Raw genomic sequence first — 22,515 nt, forward strand, 5'->3', positions numbered from 1 at the left:
CTTGAGATGCGAGCTTGTGTCCCAGCGTGAAGACCAACACTGCACACGGTGAGAAATGTTCTTTCAAACACTGAGTGGTTCCCCTGACCAGTGGGTAAAATGTTTCATACGGGGTGACAGAATTTTATCATGTTAAATCAGTGGCTACGAAACACTTGCAGCCTGGCAGCTAAGAGGTGGGAAGGCGGAAAGGGGTTCTTTAAGGATAACGGGGAGGGACCAGGTGGACGTGTTGCTGCCCAGAACCTCGGCTGTTAGGTGCAAACGGCCTGCATTCCAGGGATGTGGGGACCTCCCAGCCCTGCTCTGCCACTTATCAACTGTGTCATTATCAATTTATTTGACCCGTTTAAGCCTGTGGCGTGCTCATCCATAAAATAAAATTCTCAGCCATCTCTTAGGGAGTTGATGAAGATCAAATAAAATTATACATATTATGTGCCCCCCAAATACTAGCTGCCATTATCCTTGGTCGTCATTGGGATTTTATTATTGCTATTTCACTGGCATACGAGTGCCAAAGACCTCCTTGCTTATCTAGTCTCAGGTGCAGCACAGTGCCTGGCACATAACCGGCTCGGTGGAAATCCTGACAGCTCCAGAGCCCTAGCCTTAGGCTGGGCGCTGTTCCAGGTGCTCTGCCTTCATTAAGCAGGGGTGAGCCTCACGACAGCCCCAGGAGGTCGGCACTAGTATTATCTTCTGTGTCTTAGAGATGAGGAGACTAAGGCACCCATCAGCAAGAGGTGGATTTGAGATTCAGGCTTACACTGGGGAGCTTCTGTAACTAATAAGTAGGAGGATGTTGAGACGTTTCCCTACCCCAAGGTAAAATGTCTTGCCAAATGGGAACAAGAGAGAAAGAAAGAAAAGACTATGGTTCCCTCAGTTTGGTGGAGAAAATACCGACAACCGGATTAATTGGCCAGGGAACATGGTGATTTTGGCGAATGCAAACTTAAGTTTCCCTGAGCTAACCAGGCAGGTAGCCAGAAGGCGGAAACCAAGCATATCCTTCATTCATTGTTGGGTTCGGTGTGTGTCCCGCTTCCCCAACTGCGCATGGACACCCCAGTTGTTGCTGCTTCCAGGAGCCATTTCTGCCAGCATCCCCCTTATATCCCCGTGCCCAGAGCTAAACACAGCCCCTTCTTCCTGGGACTTCCCAGGCTTTTTAGCCACAGGGAGAGCTAAGAGACCACCTAACCCGCTCTACAATTTGTTAGAAAGTATAATAAGGGGCAAGTACTTGAATCACTACTCTGGGAGCTGCAACCAGCTACTTTGGGTGTCTTTCTTTTAGGTCTCTTCTGGTTATTCCACGTCTGTGTAACAAAGATCGAAAGCATTTTCATTCCATTTAAAGAATAACACATGCAGTTGGGCCAGAGATACTACCCGGGACGAATGGCATTGCACTGCTGCAATAAACATGCGTGTGAAACAAGCTGGAATTTCCCTACATTGAACAGAGCACTCTTAACATTTCAACAGCCATCTGAGTCGGTTCACTTTCTTTTTCTGATTCCACTTCTTCCCTTCTTTTTACCTTTTCTTCTTAGCCCTAGAGTCTGTCCTCCTCTTTCCCTCTCTCCTTCCCTCCCTTTCTTTCTTCCTCACTCCATGTCTTGAACAAAATACTTAGTACACCTATTTTAATGGGGCATATGAAAATTTATTATAATGAACATGGTCATTTAGAAGTCAGTGTTGCATGCCTGGTTGATTTTTTTAAAAAAAAAAAAACAACTCTCACTACCATTCTATAGAAGTTGGAATTGTCATTGTTAACCTGATGCTGAAATTATTTCCATTTTTTTCACCACAGGTTCTTAGTGTTATGTTAGTGCCACTTTACCAAAGTTCTTATTTTTTTTAATTATTTTTTCTTGCACAATTAATACAAGTTCATATTAGAAATTGTACAGAGTACAGAAAAGCACAAAGAAGAAAATAAAAATCCCTTTGGCATGTCTCTTGATCTCTATTTTCTTTAAATCCTCCTGTAATTAAAAAAGGAAAAGTGGGGAAAAAATTTTTAAACCTGAAAGATTGTGCTCTATGTGTATGTTTGCGCTGAAGAAGAAACGTGGGCTCTGGAGAAAGCTCTTTTGTGATTCACTGGGCTTAAAGAAATGTATCAGGATATTTGACAAGCTCAAATTATGGCTGGGTTCCCACAGTACTAACCTCTGGACTCCTGACCTTTCTCAGGGATTAGGGAAGCCATTTGCTGGCTATTGCACGGGAGAAAGAAACCCAAGCTCTGGAATTGGCAGGTCAAAGCCATTCAATTCATCTCTAAATCTTTACAAATCCGAGAATTTTCCTGAAGTCATCATTCCCTCTGAACTAGTCCTTTGCATTTTTTGTAGAGAGGAAAGAAGCTTGCTTTGGTTAAACATCGACTCCCATGAAACCAAGCATTGAAAAGGAACAGAGTCCATAATTGATTTTCTGACAGGTTATAAAATATTAAAAAATGGGAAAGTTTTAAAACTAATTTTTAGGTATCCGTCTGAAACCGTGTCCAGTTGGCCTGCAGGATCAATGAAACAACGTTACATAGAAATGCTGAACTCATACTCTCCTGGCTAATCTATATTTTAAAGATGAGATTGAGCTCTTAAATGACCTACACACAGAGTGAGCTGATCCCCCGTTTAAACCTCCTGTTTGGAACATGGGTTGCAAAGATTAACTCTTTCAAGGAAATGAAAGTCAACCCAGACCTGCAATCTTGGCAGGATGGGGACATAAGAGAGAGTTAGACAAGTTGCCATGCAAAACAAAGCACGTAAAGCCCCATGGGGTCTTCGTGTTGATTTACTGTCACTTCTTGGGATGTTTTTTGGCTTTTTATTTTATATGTTCTGGTCCATCTCTCACTGTGGGAAAGAGGCATGGGAGATAACCTTTTGTTACCCCTGCACATTCTCTCAAGGGTGAGGTTATGTTGATTTGTACCCCTTCCCCCCATGATAAAAAAAGATATATGAAGTCTTAACCCCCCCATACCTCAGACATGACCTTATGTGGAAATAAGGTCTTTGCAGATGTAATTAAGTTAAGATGAGGTCATATTGAATTGGGGTGAGTCCTAATCCGATATGAATGGTGTATTTAGAAGAGAAGAGACACAGAGACCATTTGAGGACCAAGGCAGAGATTGAAGTGATGTTGCCACAAGCCAAGGAACCCGGAGTGCCACCAGAAGCCAGAAGAGGCCAGAAGCCTTCTTCCCTAGAAGTTCAGAGGGAGCGTGACCCTGCTGACACCTTGATTTTAAGCTCCTAATCTGCAGAACTGTGAGACTATACACTTCTATTTAAAGCTACCCAGCTTGGGGCACTTTGTTATGGCGGCCCTAGGAAATTGATAGCGGTGACATTACAGAAATTCATCTGACCTTTGATACTGGTGACATTACAGAATTCGTCTGACTGCTAGTAGGGAAGGAGGTGTTTATCAGGCTCCTTAGCTCCATCTTCTACAGGAAATCTCCACTTGAGGTGCCCAGAAATTCAAGGAGCAGGGTAGGAATCAGGAGTGTGGCCTCATGGCTTCAGGTCCTGGCTTTACCACCATTTGTCCAATGACCTTGAAGCAAAGGGGAAAATCCTAGCCTGAGGTAAAGTTGGATGCGGATCACACCTAACTTTACTACAGTGTCTCTCTCTGCCTTATCTCTGAGGCTGGGCCTCCTGAGAGGTGAATGCCACCCTGTAATGTCCAGATCCTCTCAGGAGGCTCTCCCACAGCTTCTAAGATGTTTCCCTGCAGCAGCCTTCCCCAAGGTTCCAGGCCATCTCTCACACACTTGGTTAAATGCTGTTTCCTCCTCCACCTTCCAACCTACTCCCTAGTCCTACTGTCTTACCACCACCACCCCCAGCCCTCTAGGTCCCCACCCGACACGATAAACTCCTCGAAAGAAGAGATTGGGCCCAGAACGTAGCATAGTGCCCAGCACCAGAACCATCTGTCATGTCTTATGTGTCATTATTTTATTTTCTGTTTCTGTATCTAGAATGTAAGTTCGTTGAAGGCAGAGCTTTTTTGCCACTTTTGTTCACATCTCAGACCCAGGGTCTAGAAGAGAGCCGAGCGTGTAGTAAGTGCTCCATAAGCATGTATTAGATGGTTGGACAGTGGATGGGCCGAGAACCTGAGAAGTGGGATCAAGGTGTAAATGGGCCTATGGCATGTATGAGTTTTTTCTTCCTTCTTTTTATTTCTTTTTCTGAATGGATGCAAATGTTCTAAGAAATGATCATGTTGATGAATATACAGCTATGTGATGAGATTGTGAATTATTGATTGTATACCAAGAATGGATCAAGAATCCTGATCATATGGTTCATGTTTGTATGTTGTGTTTAAAAAAAACTAATAAAAGGCAAAAAAAAAAAAAAAGCTGTAAATGGGGAATTGAAGCCAAAGCCTTTCCTGGCAAAGGGGAGTGTGTGGTCAAGGCAAGAGTCATGCTCCCATTCGGGAAGCACAGATCAGATGGGAAGGTGGGGCATTAGGGTTAAGGAGCTCGTGATGGAAGATGAGGCCAGAGGGCCTGCGATAGCACTGTGGGTGTTGAGATTATATTCTGCAGGGCTGTCGAAGGCTTTCAAAGAGAGACGTGACAGCATCGGATCTCTTTATAGAAACCATGCAGAGAAGGGATCAGGGTTTAACAGAGGCAAGACTGGCAACAGGGAGGCCTAAAAGGAGGGTCCCGCAATGGGCCCGTGGCAGGACGCGCGTGCGGTCTAACCTGGAATCTCATCATCCTGCACCTGACACACAGGAGAGCCCACCGGAGAGTGGCTGAATGGATGCTGCTGAACCGGTGCTGAGGTTTCTGAGGTTCTCTTAAACACATGTATTTTCAAGTCAATTCAGTTCACATCACTCACTGGTTCTCAGCCAGGGGCAACATTGCCCTCCGACCCTGGGGCAAAGCCCAGAGACATGTGGGTGGAGGTCCGGGGTGCGGCTAAACATTCTTCAGTGCACAGGACGGCCCCCCACAACAAAGAGTTATCCTGCCCAAAATGTCCACAGTGCAAAGATAATGTAATTAATCGAAAATTTAATAGAATAGAGATAGGCAGCCCAAGCTATGAGTTTCTGTTTTGCTGCAGACAAGGCCTTAAATCAAAGAGGGACTCCTTTAAACTCAGAGAGACTTTCAGGCTGGGGGTGGCAGGCATCCTGACACAATAGTCTCAGTAAACAGGTTACAGCCAGGTGTGTGAGCAGAAGACACTGTTCAGAGATAACACAGGTAAGGAGGCCAGCACTGGGGCATTCCATAAATGCCATGCATGTCCCCTCCTCTCTGTTAAAAACTTGTGCTGATTCCAATCCCCAGTTTTTCCAATAAATACTTCCTCAGGTCTTTACTCAAGCGTCCCCCTCTCAGTCTTTTCTGGCTGCTCTATCTAAAACTGAGCCCACTCCATGCATACATCCTATCCTCCTCCGCCACTTACTTTTCACCCTCTGACAGATTCATATTTGGTTCATGTATTTATTGTGTGTCTCTCCCTGCTGGAATGTAAGCTCTGTCAGGGCAAAGGGGGGTTCCCTGTTTTGTTTATTGCTGTGTCCTCAGCACCCAGGGCAGAGCCTGGCACATAGCAGATGCTCCGTAAATATTTATTGAACGAATGAACAAATGAGTGAAACAAAGCCCAGTCCCGGGTAGTCAGAGAAACTTGCTCTGATACGCTGCGTGAAAGCCTGCATCTGCTATGATTAGTGTACAATGAATGTTTCATAAATAAGCAGACGGAAAAATAATCCTTTGAGTGCCATGACCATTATTTCTCTTGAAAGGAGGCAGATCATAGCACCCCGTATGGCCTCAAATTCTTATACGTGGGAAGGAAAGATGTTCAAGGCTGATTCTGCAGCACTCTCTCTGCTCCCTCACCGGGACCCCTCCACGGGGAAGGCAGCAGGACGGTTCCAGGTTTTTCTTCTATGAGCCCAGAAGGCCCTATCAGAGCCGCTGGTCTCATAATCAAATTTTAATGACTGTCTGCTTCCCTTCCTAGATGTTTATAGTCCTCTGTACTCTGATTAGGTTTGGGGTCCCACAAGATAGTTAAAAGGCCACAATTTGCGCTGGGTGTTTTATTTTTTCAAAGTTAAGTGAGTGAGTAAATGCTCCTTTGATCTTCCCGTGGTGGATGAGGGCTGTTTGTGTTTTTAAGGCCTTCACAAATTATGTGAAATGGATGCAGGGCCCAGTTTGAGGCTGGCTTTCTGGGTGGTTCGAAAGTCCCTCCAAAGTTTTTATTCTTTCTCCTCCTCACCGCAGGTGCCCAAGGAACAGAGGGAAAGAAAGCAGCGAGAAGCTCAGGGAAGAAAAATGAACTGATGTTACAGCCTGAGCCGAAGGTCCGATTTCAGAGCTGGTGTTTCGGGAAGTCAGAGGTGTTTCTCTCTGCAGGGTTTCCTTCGCCTTTGATTGGGGCACTTGCCAGCGGTGGAGGAAGTACATAGCTTAAATGGTCATCCCCATGGAGTGTGGTAAGCAGCTCTTTGGGCAGGCTGACCAGGAGGACAGTCCCACCCCTACCACCTGCTGGGCTGGATTTGCAGCCGAAACGAGTACAGGCAGCAGACCTCTTGCCACTATATGTCTAGCAATTATGCAATTATGTGTGCGAGAGGGATGAGGAACCATAGGCCTAAGAGAAAAAGGCGGGGACCCCGGGAATCACACACAATATCTCCCGGACCCCCCAGTTGTGTGAGGATTGAAATATGAGCGCCGTGCTGGCCAGTGACTTCCTCCTGGTGTGCGCACATGATCCTGCCCGGGGGCCACATCGAGGTTCCAGGCAATAGCACTGCATTATTTTAATTAAGCTTATTGCAACAGTAATCATCATGGCCGTCAGTATCAATCATCAGTAATTTTTCCGATTATGGCCATAAGTGATGACAGTCGATGTTGACAGTAAATGATCGCGCCTCCGGCTTGAAATGACACTTCATTGGACTTTGCGAGGTTACCCTGAATGCTCCTGGGCTTGCTGTGTAAAGAACTGTTTATCTATGACAAAAGCTGGGTCTATCGGATATTTGTTTTTGCTTCCCAAATGGATAAGTTCATAATATTTGCAAAATTTATCCTTTAGCCGATGACAGGCACAGAGTCCAAAACACATTTAGAAAGAAGTTATATGCTCTAAGCTCAGAGCTGCGGCATCACAGCCATCCCCCAACCTGTCCTAAATATATATTAGTTGAATTATGGCTCTTTCATCCAAGCAGACATGGGAAATGAAGTTGTTTCGATTGCAAAATGGCTCTTGGCTGTTTCCTATTACTAAGTTAGAAGCAGGAGGAAAGGAATCTGAGGGAAACCAGCTCCGCTTCCTTCATAACTGACCCTTTCTCTCCGGCATCTGATGTGATTGAAATTTTTCAACATTTAAATAAGGCTTCTCCTGAACAACAATAACCCAGTTGCTTATTATTCTTGTTACTGCATTTCCATGGTTTAAAGCACTCCCTTGCCCCAACCATTTGTGCTACAAATAATTTTAATTGAGCCGAGAAAGCCTTGACATTTTAGAAATTACCTTCTATTTATAAGACTTTAAGAAGGAACCTTCCTGGCAGTCCTGACCTCTGTGTGATTTGGTCTTTTTTTTCCTTCCCTACTTTAACTTTAGTTTTTTATTTTCATTGAACTAAATTACTTTCATTCCTAATTTAATTTTGGTGGTACGAATAAAAAGCCAATATGATATGTCCATAAAATCCCACACCAGCTATGAAATGCCTTCGACTCACACATATTAGGAACCTGCTCATCTGAAGTGTGTTCCATTAAGGTTGATGAAATGGGGTCTGAGAAAATTACTAAACAGTAGCCTTTTGGGTTGAGAGTCAAAAAATGAAGGCTCTGTCAGATCCTAAAATACCCTTTGAGGCTCATGGCAATTTTCTGAATAGTAAAAATCTTAATATTTGTTGTTATTTGTTTTCTCTAAATATCACAAATCTTATGGCATAGGGTTAGATGTGTTGAAGTAAATTTCTTTTTGAAACAGGTCATGAAACTCTGTACCTTTGTATAGTACTTTCAATATCCATTGTCTTCTTTGATCTCCACAATAACTCATTCATGCACTTAGTAAGTATTTATAGACCACATGCTATGTACCAGTCACTATTCTAAGCACTGTGAATACAGAGTAAACAAAATAGCTCATAGAACTTACATTTTAGGGGAGACAAAGAATAAACAAATAAACAAAAATATGTTTGGTGTTAAATGTAATATCAAACAAAAAATTAAGGAAAAGGAACAGAGAATACCAGGGTGGAAAAAGCTCACTTTTGAGACATTCGAGCAGAGACCTGAAGGAGTTAAGAGCAGGAGCAGAAAACCAGGCAGAGAAAACAGCAGATGCAAAGGTTCTGTGGCAGGAACAGAAAGCCAGACCATTGCACCTGGAATGGAGTGAGCAAGGGGGCTGATGGTAAGAGATGGCATTGGAGAGTTAGCAAGAAGTACAATCATGTAAGACCTTGAAGCCCAGTATAAAGATTTAGCTTTGCTCTTGAGTGAGATGGAAGCTTGGGAAGGTATTGAAAGAGGACTGTCATGATTTGACTTAACGCCTGAAAGACTGTATGTAATGACAGTAGGGTGGTGGCTCAAACTCGGGTGGTAGCAAGTGAGATGCTGAGAAATTATCGGTTTCTGGATATCAAAGTTAATTAAGGAGAATGTCTTTTAGTCCAATTTTTAAGGTACAAAAACCCAGTCTCTGAGGGGGAGTGATTACCTGATATATACAGAATTGTTAATGAGGTTGAACTTAAATGTTTGGTAATGGATAGAGGTGTTAGTAGCTCATTATTTGGATTAAATGTAATAGTACTGTATTGTAGATAAATTTGATTGAAAGTAGTTGTTTAAAGTCATGTACGTAAATACTACAAATGTAAAAAAAGTAATGGAACAGAAAATGGGAAAAACATAGCTATTGCAAACTGGACTATGGTTAACAGAACTATTTTTAATATTCTTTCAGAAAAAGTAACAGATTTACTACACCCATAATACTGTGAGTCAACGATAAGGGGGGTAAGGGGTATGGAAGGATTTGGGTTTTATTTTTAATTCATATTTCTCTTTTGGAGTAATGAAAATGTTCTAAAATTGAGCATGGGGATGTATGCACAACTATGTGATGATATGGGAGCCAGTGATTACATACCGTAGATGGTTTATGTGGTGTATGAATATATCTCAAAACTGAAATAAAATATCACAATCTCTGGATAGCCTACTATATCAAGAATACAGAGCAAGTACGTGGCAAAGTCGGGTGTGAAACCAGACCTCTTGGTGGCACCCCATGCATGCCACCTGCCACTGAATACAGCCCAAATCTCTATCTCGGAGTTTCTGGCTGGGAGCCTTGCTCATGTTCTCATTAACATAATAAATAAGGAATCTGGAAAGCAAGGGCACTGCAGCCCCGTGGATACCTGTACAACTAATGCTGCCTGACAAGGAGCAGGTTGGAGCTTAATGAATGGTGGGGGAGGAAGAGGAACACTTGCTTCCGTGGGGAGGGGAGGAGCTCCTTAGGGGCCAGATTGCTCGGATGGTTCAGGTTCTTGTTCCAAGCAGGCCCCTCACTGCCAGGCATCTTTCTGGAAATAAACACTCCTGGCGCTTTGGGTCCCCACAGCTTCTTATCACCAATGTTAACGGCAATAATGAGAACAGTAACAAAGTAACAGAGGATAGTAACAAAGAAGGACCAAATCCCAGAAGAGCATCTGTGAGTTGTCCTATTTTAGCCCAAGGCAGACATGAAATTTCCCAAGATCAAAAAAGTATGAAACTGTAGACCTTGAAATGTTTCTCTCAACCTTCCCTATGACATACGTCAGGCTGCCATCAGGAGAGACTGACAAACATCGTGGCTTACACCAGAGGGAAATGTATTTCTCCTTCTCATGCAGAAGGTAGGATGGCTCAGCAGGTTCAGAGTCTCAGGCTCCTGCTAACGTTTTCCTTGCCATCTTCAACACGTGGCTTCCATCGTCTGGTCCAAAGTGGTTGCTCCCCAAACCACTATCACATCCGTTCTCCAACAAGCAAGCAGGGGAAAGGGAAGGCCCAGAATTTGCTCACATTCTATTGGCCAGAATTAGTCACATGGCCACTCCCAAGGGCGGCTGGGAAATGTGGTCTTTAATTCTGTGGCCACGTGCCCAGATAAAAGCTCCCTTATAAGAACAGAGAGTAGATGCTAGGGGTCAAAAGAAGACCACTACCCGAGAGATCTCCAGCTTTATTGAGTCTCTGAGTAGCAAGTCTGAGCAGTATTAAAGATAAGGAAAAGCAGAAGGGAAACTTCATTTTCACACTGTAGCTACTTTCCTATCCATTAAATGGGTCTCTCTCCAGGGCTTTTCTGACAGAGCTACTTAGTGAGGAGCTTGTGACAAAGATAAGTCATCAAGGGATAGAGTCAAGTAAGCACAGACAAGGGGGAGAAGAAAGGAATTTTCTGGAGAGTGGTTTAACCTGGTACATAGATGAGGTGGAATGGAGAGGAGCTAGGTACTTATAGGAATGGAGAGGAGCTAGGTACTTATACCAATGTCCTTTCACTGTGGACTGTTTTTACAGGCTGAGGTTTCCATCTGGAAAACAAACCAACAAAACAAAATAGATGCTGATTTGGTGCTTTAGAGTTTTTAAAGTGCTTTTCACAAACTTTTTCTCACTGAATCTTCATAAAAACCTTGTATAGCAGGAATAACAGGTAATGCTACCTCCATTTTATAGGTGATAAAACAATCTCAGGGGTTAGAAGTTTTCTAACTATTAGGTGGCAGAAGCAGGATTCAAACTCATGCTTTACTACACCCTCCTTGTTCTCTTCTCTTCCCATCACACAAACACACACACATATGTATTTATTTTCCAAGGTGCTTTCTCCATAACACTTTGCCTCCATCATGCACACAGATGGAGATAACAAACCAGACTTGCATCCTGACATACCTTCCAGGCATATTTTAAGGGCCTACCTTTAGGATTCTCATCTTTCCAGACCTGTCCTGAAGCTTGATGAAACCTGGGAACAGTCCTGGGGTGTCCATTCCATCTCCCACCTTAGTGGCCTGCTACAGGCACTGGTGTGGACAGTGAGAGAGCAGTGATCCAGGGCAAGTGGTGTGGTGAGCATCCATGGGGAACCTCTGTGCCCAAAATGGGAGTTCCTTACCCTGGATTCATATGCATCATGGCACCCACAGCCACAGCCAGGGCTTGCAGTCAGTGTTGTAGAAAAATCAGAGATGCCACAGGCACATCCTGTATGCCCCTTCAAGCAAGTCCATTCTCCATCTTAGAGGGCATCTCCAAGGCACATCTTGCACTTTGTATTTGCTGCATGAATGAAATACAATAAAACAAACCATCTTGTCTAGATTTCTTCCCACCAAGTTGATGAGGGTTTTGATGACAATGTCAGGAGATAATGACCTGAGGTTTCTTATCGAGGTCAACATTGCTTCAAGAAAAGGTAAGAGATTTGAAGGCAGAAGTCCTGCTGCTAAGTGACCCTTACGATCTTTAGTAAGTCTTTTAAGCTCTCTGAGCCTCAGTTGCCTCATCTGAGAAATGGCAACTAATAGTCACCACCACAGCAAGTGCACACATCTTTTCGGGGGAAGTTCAAAGTTCAGATAAGATAATAGGTGTGAAATTGCTTTAGAAGCATAAAGTGCTATACAAATATTAGTTAACTAAATGTCAGGCCAACACAAGGTTAAGAAGGAATGCAAGAGTGAGAGAGAGAAGCTCAAAGATGGCCATCAGGTCATTGACAGCCTCAGCCCTGCTTTGCTGACATGGGGTTTCCTGTCGTTATGAAGTGGTGCCTTCTTCCTGGGACAATCAGGACGCCAGTCGTGTGCGGTATTCCTAGGACAGCAACTGATGACTGATGACCTCACCCCTATATCACTACAGACAGAAAGTTTTTCAAAGTATTTTATCAACTTCTCACAAATATATAATTCCTGTAGTGGTGAGAAAAGGCCTTTTCTTTTTTGATAAGGGCTTATTTGTTGTTTCTCAGGCAAGGAGTCTTGGGGCTGCTGATAATTTCAAAATGTGAAGGAAAAAAATGTAGAAGAACAAAAATGTAGAGCATGGGAAATCAACCAATGTAGAAATCAGAAGAATTTAAAAAACAATTTTCCCATCTAGGGATTTCTGTTACAGATTGTTTTTACTATGTGTTTTAAACTGTTTTCTCATCAATTTTGGAACATGTCAAGGTGCAGGCCTATACCTATTTTAAGTAGTTGTGAAAATGAAGCAACTACTAAGGTATGTGAAGAAGGGAGTATAGGACACACTGCTGACAATGGCTACCTCGGAGGGGATTGGAGCAGAACTGGGAAGGTGAGGAAATCTATCACTTCTTGAGTATATAGGGTAGTAAAATTACAAATATATGTACATTTCTAAAAATTATTAAAATTAAGTATTTGTTTCAGAAAACACTCTCTTTGTCTCCATGAACTGTCATGTTACCTGGCAAAAAATACCACTGATTTAGAACCCCATTCTATCGAAAATTTTAGGGAGGAGTGCAAACTCAAATTTGGTAACAGGGACTATATTGGAAAACCTGAAAACCACTAAACTATGGGCTCCTCAAGAGCAGGGGTTTTGTGTTTCACTCTTTAAATCATTTATTCATTCAATAATTGCTTACTGAGTGCCAGGTCCTGCTCTGTGCACAGGGATAGAGCAGTGAATGCATGAAAATCCCTGCCTCCATTTCATCTGTTTTTCTAGTATTGTACATAGGCTTAACAAATATTTGTTGAATAAATGAATTTATTCATGGAAAAGTATTGAGCACTTACTAAATTCCAGGAATTATTTTAAGCATTGAAGCTATAGCAGTGGGCCTGACAAAGCTTATTTTCTAGTCTGGGGAAAGCAGATATAAACCAAGGAAATCAATACTTAAATGTCAGATGCTGAATTGCATCTAGCCTGACCACTGGTGCTGATACTACTTCTCCTGTATGCAACTGTAGCTTCATGAATGGGAAAATTCCCAGACCATACTTGTCGGTTACTGGGTTAGGTCTTTGAACATGGAAAATGGAACTAAAACTCCATTGACATCATATGTGACACTGGGTTGAAACTCCCCATTCTTGTGTCCAGTCTTCCCACAAGTAGCTTGCCTAGGAAAATGTTGGGCAGCTAGTTCATTTTTTATTGCTGCCATTAAAAAGTACCATGAATTTAGTGGCTTAAATAATACAAATTTATAACCTTACAGTTCAGGAGGACAGAAGCCCAAAATGAGTCTCATTGGGTTGAAATCAAGGTGTCACCAGGGTTGTATTTCTTCTGGAAGCTCTAGAGGAAAATCCATTTCCTTGCCTTTTCCAGCTTCTAGAGGCCACATACATTCCTTGGCTTGTGGCCCCTTCCCCCATGTTAAAAACCAGTATAATCATTGACGACTAAGGCTAAAATTCCATTTCACCGCTTGCCCTCTCCATTTTTGCAATAACCCCCTTCTTCTAGCATAGTTAGCAGTGTGGTGTTTATTCTTCCAGAATGTTCTCTATGCCTACACAATGTACACACACCATTTAAAATATATAGGATTTACAGGAGACAGCATTTTTTCTTAGTTTTTTCTCCCTTTTTCATAAGTAGCAATACATATCATTATTGTGCTACAACTTGATTTTCTTATGCTCTATACCTTTTGGAGATCTGTTCATGTCAGAAACTTTACTTAATTTTTAACTGGAGTATGTTTTATGGTTTATTTAATAGACACTTCCCCACCGCATCCCTCACCGCCCTTTCACTACTATAAGCAATGCTACAGGGAACATCCTCCCCAGCCTCTTTCTGCAGGCATGATTTTTTAAAAAACATTTTTTTAAATTGTGAAATATAACATATATACAAAAAAGCAATAAATTTCAAAGTACATTTTAGCAAGTAGTTACGGAACAAATTTCAAACTATGGCATGAGTTACAGCAAAAAAAAAAAAACAGTATAATCAGACTAAGTCCTTCTCATGTTGCCATCTCTCTCTGGTTCTCCCTATTCTGCTTCCCTTTTCCAGTTACAAGGACTCTTGTGATTACAGTGGGCCTACCTAGATAACCCAGGATAATATCCCTGCTTTAAGGTCAGAAGATTAGCAACCTTAATTCCCTTTTGTCAAGCAACCTAAAATATTCACAGATATTGGATTAGCAAATGAACATCTTTAGGTGCTATTATTCTGTCTATTAAAGGCAGAGTAGAAAAGGAGCTGTTTTTAGGTCTTTGACCCTCACCTTTAACTTTTAGCACTGTGTTGAACTTCTGGAAGAAACTGACTGTTTTATACATGATGCTGGTAGGCAGGCCAGGAAATGCCACAACCACCAAAGTTCAGGAAGCATTGAGCCTTGATTTATGTCTTAAGCTACATGATCTTTCCCTGGTTACCAGCTATTTGGAGCAGCAGGCCCAGTTAAATCCCAAATTCAAAACCTTCTTGCAGAAAGGTCATTAAACACTATGGTGGTTTAAGCTGTATGTACCCCAGAAAACCATGTTCTTAAATCTAATCCATTCCCATGGGTGTGAACCCATTGTTAAGGAGGACTATTTGATGAGGCTACTTCAGTTAAGGCATGACCCACCTCAGTCAGGATGGATCTTAATCCTATTAGGTAATACGAGTACTTAAAGCAGAGTGAAATTCAGACAGAAAGAGAAAGCCACGGAAACAAGAAGCTGTAATCAATGAAACCAGGAAAAGAGGGAGACCCCCACCCCATGCCTTGCCATGTAAAGAGGAGCCAAGAATCACCGGCAGCCAGCCCCAGAATGCCACAGTCTTTGGGCAGAAAGCATCACCATGATGACACCTTAATTTGGACTTTCTTTTAGCCTCAAAACCATAAGCAAAGAAGTTCTCATTGCTTAAGCTAACCCATTTACTGGTATTTGCTTAAGGAGCCTAGAAAACTAGAATAAACTACTCGGTATTTTTCTCAGTACTACTTAAGTATAGTGAAAATTCCTTCTAGCAACAGTGTTGCATATCTTTTTCTTAATCTTTTTCTCTTTTGCAGAGCACCTGAGAGTTTGTAGAGCAGGTTCACACACTCTCACATGACTCTCATGATAACTCTGTGCAGGACAGGAGAAGGGCATTTCTCTCCACCTTGTATGGGCTGGGTCACAACTCAACTGAAACACCTGAATCAAAAAGTTCCACCCACAATAGTTCTGCACCAACAGGAATGGATTAAAAGAATATGGTCTTTTCTGGGATACATAATAGCTTCACACCAGCACACCCCACCTATGACAGTTTAAAACTATTATGCATCCAGAAAATCCATGTTTTAATCCTGACCCAATCTTGTAGGGGGGAGCCATTTCTTTTAACCCTGATTCAACATTATAGAGCAGTAACTTTTGATTAGATTATCTCCACAGAGATGTGGCATGCCTAATTGCGGGTGTGACCTTTTGATTAGCTGGAAATGTGATTCCGCCCATTCAAGGTGGGTCTTGATTAGTTTACAAGATTCCTTCAAAATGGGGAACATTTTGGAGAAACCTCAGGTGCAGATGCTTGGAGAACAGTTGCTTCAGAGCTGACAGAGGCACAGATGTTTGAAGATGCTTGGAGTGCTGACAGAGAGAGCAGAGAGCAGTTGCCTAGACACAGGCAGAGTCTAGCAGACATTGCCACGTGCCTTCTCGTGAGACGCTAAGCAAGCCAGAACCCAGTTGTGTCCTGGAGGAACTAAGTGAAGGCCCACGGATGCTTAAAGAGGAAACCACTAGCATCAGAACCTGGAAGCAATGGAACCAGGAACAAGGATGAGCAGATGTTAGTCACATGCCTTCCCAGTTGACAGAGGTATTTGTATGGTATTCTAGCTTGCTAGTTGTCAGAATGCAATATACCAGAAATGGAATGGCTTTTAAAAAGGAGAATTTAATAAATTGCTAGTTTACTGTTCTAAGGCCAAGATAATGCCCCAATTAAAGCAAGTCTATAGAAATGTCCTATCAAAGGCATCCATGGAAAGATACCTTGGTTCAAGAAGGCCACCGAAGTTCACGGTCTCTCTCTCAAGTGAGAGGGCACATGGCAAACAGGGTTAGGGTTTCTCTCTCATCTGGAAAGCCATGTGGCGAACATGGCATCATCTGCAAGATTTCTCTCCTGGCTTCCTTAAACTCCTCGAGAGGCGTTTTCCTTCTTCATTTCCAAAGGTCACTGGCTGGTGGGCTCTCTGCTTCTTGTATGTCATTCTGCTCTCTCAGAATCATCTGGCTTTCTCTCTTGTCATTCTTGTTTATAGGATTCCAGTAAACTAATCAAGACCCACCCAAATGGGTGGAAACACATCTCCCCTAATCCAGCTTAACAACCACTCTTGATTGAGTCATATCTCCAGGAAGATGATCTAATTACAGATTCAAACATACAATACTGAATAGGGATTAGAAGAAACAGCTGCCTTTACAAAATGGGATTAGGATTAAAACATGTCTTTTCTAAGACATACATCCTTTCAAACCAGCACATCATCAGCCTTTCTTGAGTGAAGGTGGTCTCTTGTTGGTACCTTAATGTGGACATTTTCACAGCCTTAGAACTGCAAACTTGTAATGTAATAAATTCCCTTTTTAAAAGCTGCTCTATTTCTGGCATATTGCATTCCAGCGTCTTAACAAATTAATACAACCCCCAAAAGATGTGTTCTTTTCATATGCAAAATACAATAATTCCATCACAAATTAAATGCCTTAAATCATTTCAGTAACAATATTAAGTACAAAGTCTTATGAAAATCAGTTACAGGCATGGTCTATCCTAAGGCAAAATTCTCTTCTGGCTGTGAAGCTTAGAACAAGTATCTGTTTCCAATATACAAAGGTTTGCTTGTTTGAAAGGATGTATGGACCCTAGAAAAGCCATGTTTTAATCAAAATCCCATTTCATAAAGGCAGAATAATCCCTTTTCAATACTGTATGTTTGAATCTGTAATTAATTAGATCATCTCCCTGGAGATGTAACCCAATCAAGAGTGGTTGTTAAGATGGATTAGGGGAGATGTGTCTCCACCCATTTGGGGGGGCCTTGATTGGTTTACTGGAGTCCTATAAATGAGGAAACATCTTGGAGAATGAGAGATGCAGAGCACAGAGAGAAATGACATAGCCACGAGAAGCAGAAGTCCACCACCCAGCGACCTTTAGAGATGAGGAAGGAAAATGCCTCCCGGGGAACTTCATGAAACAGGAAGACAGGAGAAGAAGCTAGCAGATGATGCCATGTTCGCCATGTGTCCTTCCAGATGAGAGAGGAACCCTGACCCTGTTCACCATGTGCCCTTCCAGCCAAGAGAGAAGCTGTGACTGTGTTCACCATGTGTCTTCTCACTAGAGAGAAACCCTGAACTTCATCAACCTTCTTGAACCAAGGTGTCTTTCTCTGGATGCCTTTGATTGGACATTTCTATAGACTTGTTGTAATTAGGACATTTTCTCAGCCTTAGAAATGTAAGCTAACAACTTATTAAATTTCCTTTTTTAGAAGCCATTCCATTTCTGGTATATTGCATTCTGGCAGCTAGCAAACTGAAATAGAAGGGATAGTCATAGAGTGAATGTTCCCATCTCCATAGGGACATATTGAAAGGAAAACAGGTCATTGCACCCAAATAGCTGAAAACAGGGAGTTTGCAGCACAGACTCCATTAGATCACAAAGTCTGACAGTCATCTACAGAAAGACAATCTATCCTTTGGGCTTGAGAGAGCGGCAGTCCCACCCTCTCCAGGGCTTAAGCATTGGCCTTGTTCTTTCCAAACATTGGAGTGAGGGTTCCAACACCTCCAAACACTGGGGAGACTACCATTTTCTCTGTCTCATCCTCTTCAAGCACGGGGCAGCCCCAGGACATTCTGCCATTTCTGGGACACAGGCTCATGTTTTTCCAAACAGTGGGGTCATGGCCAGGCTCTCTCCAATTCCCAGGGAATGTGCTCTACCCTCTCTGAAGCTTGAAGTGGCAGCATTCTTCCTGAACAAAAGGGTGGCCAAGCTCCCCTCAATTCCCCAAGCATCTGAGAGCCCTGGGGTGGTAACACTCTTCATGAACAATGGAGTGGAAGCCCCACACTCTGCAAACCCTGGGGCAAACTCATGCTTTCTGTGTGCATGTGTGGGTCTACTCTTCTGGACCAACATTTCTTGGCTCCAGACCTTAGCTTCCATGGTTGTGCCTTTGAAGTCATTTTTCCTTCATTCCGTCCCTTTTCAGTCCCTTTTAGTCCAGACTAATAATGGTTCCATTATACAGATCCTGCAACAAACTTTTCAGTTTTGCATGCCACACACAAGGGTCCTAATGGTCAAATGACAAGACTTTCCACAGATCCTTTCTGGATAACTCCATCTCCAATTCTAACTCATGTGAAATGGCTGACTTATTAAATCCTTACATGGGGCTCTGTTCTCTGAGGTCTCACTTTCCAGAAACTCAGAATTTTCCAAATCATCAATTTCTTGTTTCCTTGTACCCAAGTGTTCTGTTCCCAGTTTATTCCTTTCCTCTCACATTTTACTATAAGCTGCAAGGAGAAGCCAGGCTGCACTTTCCACATTTAATTTGGAAAGCTCTTCAGCTAACTATTCCAGCTAGTCTTTCAAATTCTGCCTTCCATCTGATATCAGGACACAGTTTTGCCAAATTCTCTGCCACTTTAAAAAAAAAGGATCACTTTCCTCCAGTTTGCAATGACACGTGTATTATTTCTGTCTAAAGCCTCATCAAAAGTATCTTTAGCATCCATATTTCCACCAACAGTGTCTTCAAACCACCTAGGCCTTTTCTATCATGCCTCTCACAATCCTTCCAGAATTTCCCCCTTATCCATCTAAAAAGACTTTCCAGCATTTTGGTATTTGCAAAATTATAGCACCCCACTTCTAGGCACCAAAATCTTTTTCAGTTTGCTAAAGCTGCCAGAATGCCATATACCAGAAATGGGTAGGCTTTTGCAATGGGAATTTTTAGTTTAAAAACTTACAATCCTAAGGCCATGAAAATGTCCAAATTAAAGTATCAAGAGGAAGATACCTTCTCTGAAGAAAGGCTGCTGGCAACCAGTGTTCCTCTGTCACATGGGAAGTCATATGACTGGCATTTGCTGGTCGTTTTGGTCTCTGAACTCTTTCCAAGTGTCTCTGGGTCTTTCTCTCTCTCTAAGCTCTCTCTTTTTATCCTCATAAAAAACTCAAGTAAAGGATTAATACAAACTTGAATGGGCTGGGTCACATCTCAATTAAAACAACCTAATCAAAGGTCTCATCCACAATAGGACTGTCCCCAGAAGACATGACCTTTTCTGGGGTATATAACAGCTTCAAACAGCACAGACCTGTTGGCAGTCTCTCATGTAAAAATGAGAAAATGAAAATGAAAAATTGCATATCAATATTATTATGAAAGTAGCTTTGACCTTATATGCCCCTGAAAGGGTCTCAGGGACCCCCAAGGTTTTACACACCCTGAAAACCACCATCCTACCTAGTTTTGGGTCTCCATTTTCAGATACGACTATAGTTAGTCTGGGAGGAAGGATACTGACTACCTCTAGGGAGCCCTCTAACATCCCGGGGTGCCCGGGGCCTTTTGTAATTGTTAAGTCAATTACAGTGCCCAGCCTGCCATGAGAAGACTAAGATTCAGTTTCCAATTTCTGGAGCTATTTAGACTTTCTCAAAGTGGTCTTATGTGCAGAGCCTCCAGCTAAGATACTAAGTCCAAGGCAGAATTCCTATCATTTTATCACTAGAAATGTGGGATTTATTTTGAGTTAATGTTTTGGTCATTCAAATTAAAAAATTGTTACCATTCAGTCTGAACTTTGCTCAATATTATATTTTCCAAGGCATTTGCCATATTTTCAAGATGCCATATTCCTCAGCAGCATCACCCTTACATTTATTAAAAGGAGAAGGAATTGAGCAGCTCTTATTAAAACCCACAGTAGTCACACCACTTTGAAAATTTAGTGTTTAGCTAATATGAAAGCCATAAAATATTTGGGGTTCTGGGGACTTCCATAATCTTAGAATTTTAGGTGCTCTGAAATACAATTTCTTTGATCTCTCCACCCTGGTAAATCATTTATTGGGGCAGCCCTTTTAAATAGAATCCTCTCAACTTCTGCCACAAGATACATAAAATAACATACTCTGCAGTCACCAAACCCTAAACTTACTGTATTCACTGATTGCCAATCAATGGAGTGCTAGGATTTTTCTCAGCCAATTCTTATTTTCAGAAATTTGCAGAAGAGACAGTGATGATGTGCCAGATGATACCAAATCGCAACTGCCTAGAAATTTCCAGAATGGGACACACCATACTAAGATTATTTCAGCAGTATTTGCTTTGTAAAGACTCAGATATTGACAAATACATTTCCAGACCTTACTGGGTAGATCTCCTAGTCAGTTCACCCACACTATTTTCTTCTTCTATTTCACTCCCAATCCCCTTTCCTAACCTGTTCACCCCAATATTCTCTCCTATTCTACCTGGCATGATTTTCAGGAAATCCAAGAGGAGAGGGGAGCAGTCATCATATTTCCATAACAACTCCCCTTCATTTCTGCAACCCCCAGCATACACACTGGCACTCTCTCACTCTCTCTCTCTCTTTCACACACACACACACATGCACACACAACTATGCATTTGCCTTCCTGCCTTCTCTAAAGACTTCAGAGAAATCAAAATTTCTCAGGAAAAGAAATGACTAATTTCTTAGTCATCAGGAAAAGGTTGAGGGACATCTGGCTTCGAAGAATTTAAATGGTATGACCCTTTCCAAGTGCTTAACTATAGTGTGAGCAGAGAGGTTTGTGGTAGTGAAGTCCTGGTGAAGGTTTGGAAACAACAAACTTTTAAGTCTCCACAACCTTTATAAGAAAACCTGTATTAGGAAAAATATTGATTAACTCACCCAGAAAATGATCATTCTCATGATCTATTTAAGTAAGATCCATGCCTCAAGATTAAGGAGGAAAACCTATTCCTGAATTTGTAAATCTTGGAGATGGTAAGACCTTTCCAAGTAAGACAAGCCATAAAGAAAGCTATAAAGGAAAATTTTGATAACATAAAAATTAATATATTCATCACAAAAAAGTGATCATAAACTAAATCAATTCACAAATGACCAGGAAAAATACTTACAATATATATTAGCCAAATATATGGCCAATTTCTCTAAAACTCAAAACGTTCTTTTAAATCAATGGGGTAAGATTATGGATAAAGAAGCTAATCAGGCAAATGATGGAACAATGAATACAAACAGCAGATAAACACAAAGATTCACAAATAAAGAAATACAAGCTAACGCATCAATGGGATACCATTTTCATTTGTCAGATTATAAACTATGATACCCAATGCTGGCAAATGTGAGGCGAAATAAACATTTTCATACCGTCTTATTGCAACCATTTTGGTAAGCTTAATGGAAATGTGCATCAACTTCTAGGATGCATGTTTAGATATTTTTCTTTATTGAGATGAGTTAATATAACATAAAATTAACCATTTTAAAGAGCACAATTCAGTGACATTTAATACATTATACAATCATCACCTCTGTCAAGTTCCAAAACATTGTCATTATACCCAAAGGAGATTCTGTACCCATTAAATAATCATGCCCCATTCCCTTCCCCAGTCCTTGGCAACCATTAATCTGTTTCTTGTCCCTGTGGAGTTACCTACTCTAGGTATATCTGCAGTATGTGACCTTTTGCAACAGACTTCTTTCATGTAGCGTAATGCTTTTGAGGCTTATGCATGATGAACCATGTATCAGAACTTTATTCCCTTTTTCAGTAGAATAATATTTCATTGTGTGGATAGATCACATTTTGTTTATCCATTCATCTGTTGACGGACATTTGGGTTGTTTCCACCTTTTGGCAATTGTAGAAGAGTGCTGTAGAACATGCATGTACAAACATTTGTTTGAGTCCCTGTTTTCAATTCTTTTGGGAATGGTATTGCTGGGTAATCTGGTAATTCTATGTTTAACTTTTTAAGGAGCCACCGAATTGTTTTGGAATGCCTATACCTTTTGATAAAACAGTTCCTACTTCCAGGAATTTATACTTCAGATCTTTTTGTACATAAACACAACCATCTATGTACAAAATTATTACTGATGCACTGTCTGTAACATCAAAGATGGGAAGAAATGCAAATGTACCTCAGTAGGGACTGATTAGATATGTTGTCCTTAGATGGGCAACTCTATAGCCTTTTATAAAGACTGTGGTAATGGTTGAAAAAGTGAATATACAGATGTTCATTGTGTGAGTCTGAATTTTTGTGTGTATTGGAAAGTTTT

Source organism: Tamandua tetradactyla, chromosome 1, assembly GCF_023851605.1.
Source record: "Tamandua tetradactyla isolate mTamTet1 chromosome 1, mTamTet1.pri, whole genome shotgun sequence".
NCBI classification, from domain to species: Eukaryota; Metazoa; Chordata; class Mammalia; order Pilosa; family Myrmecophagidae; genus Tamandua; species Tamandua tetradactyla.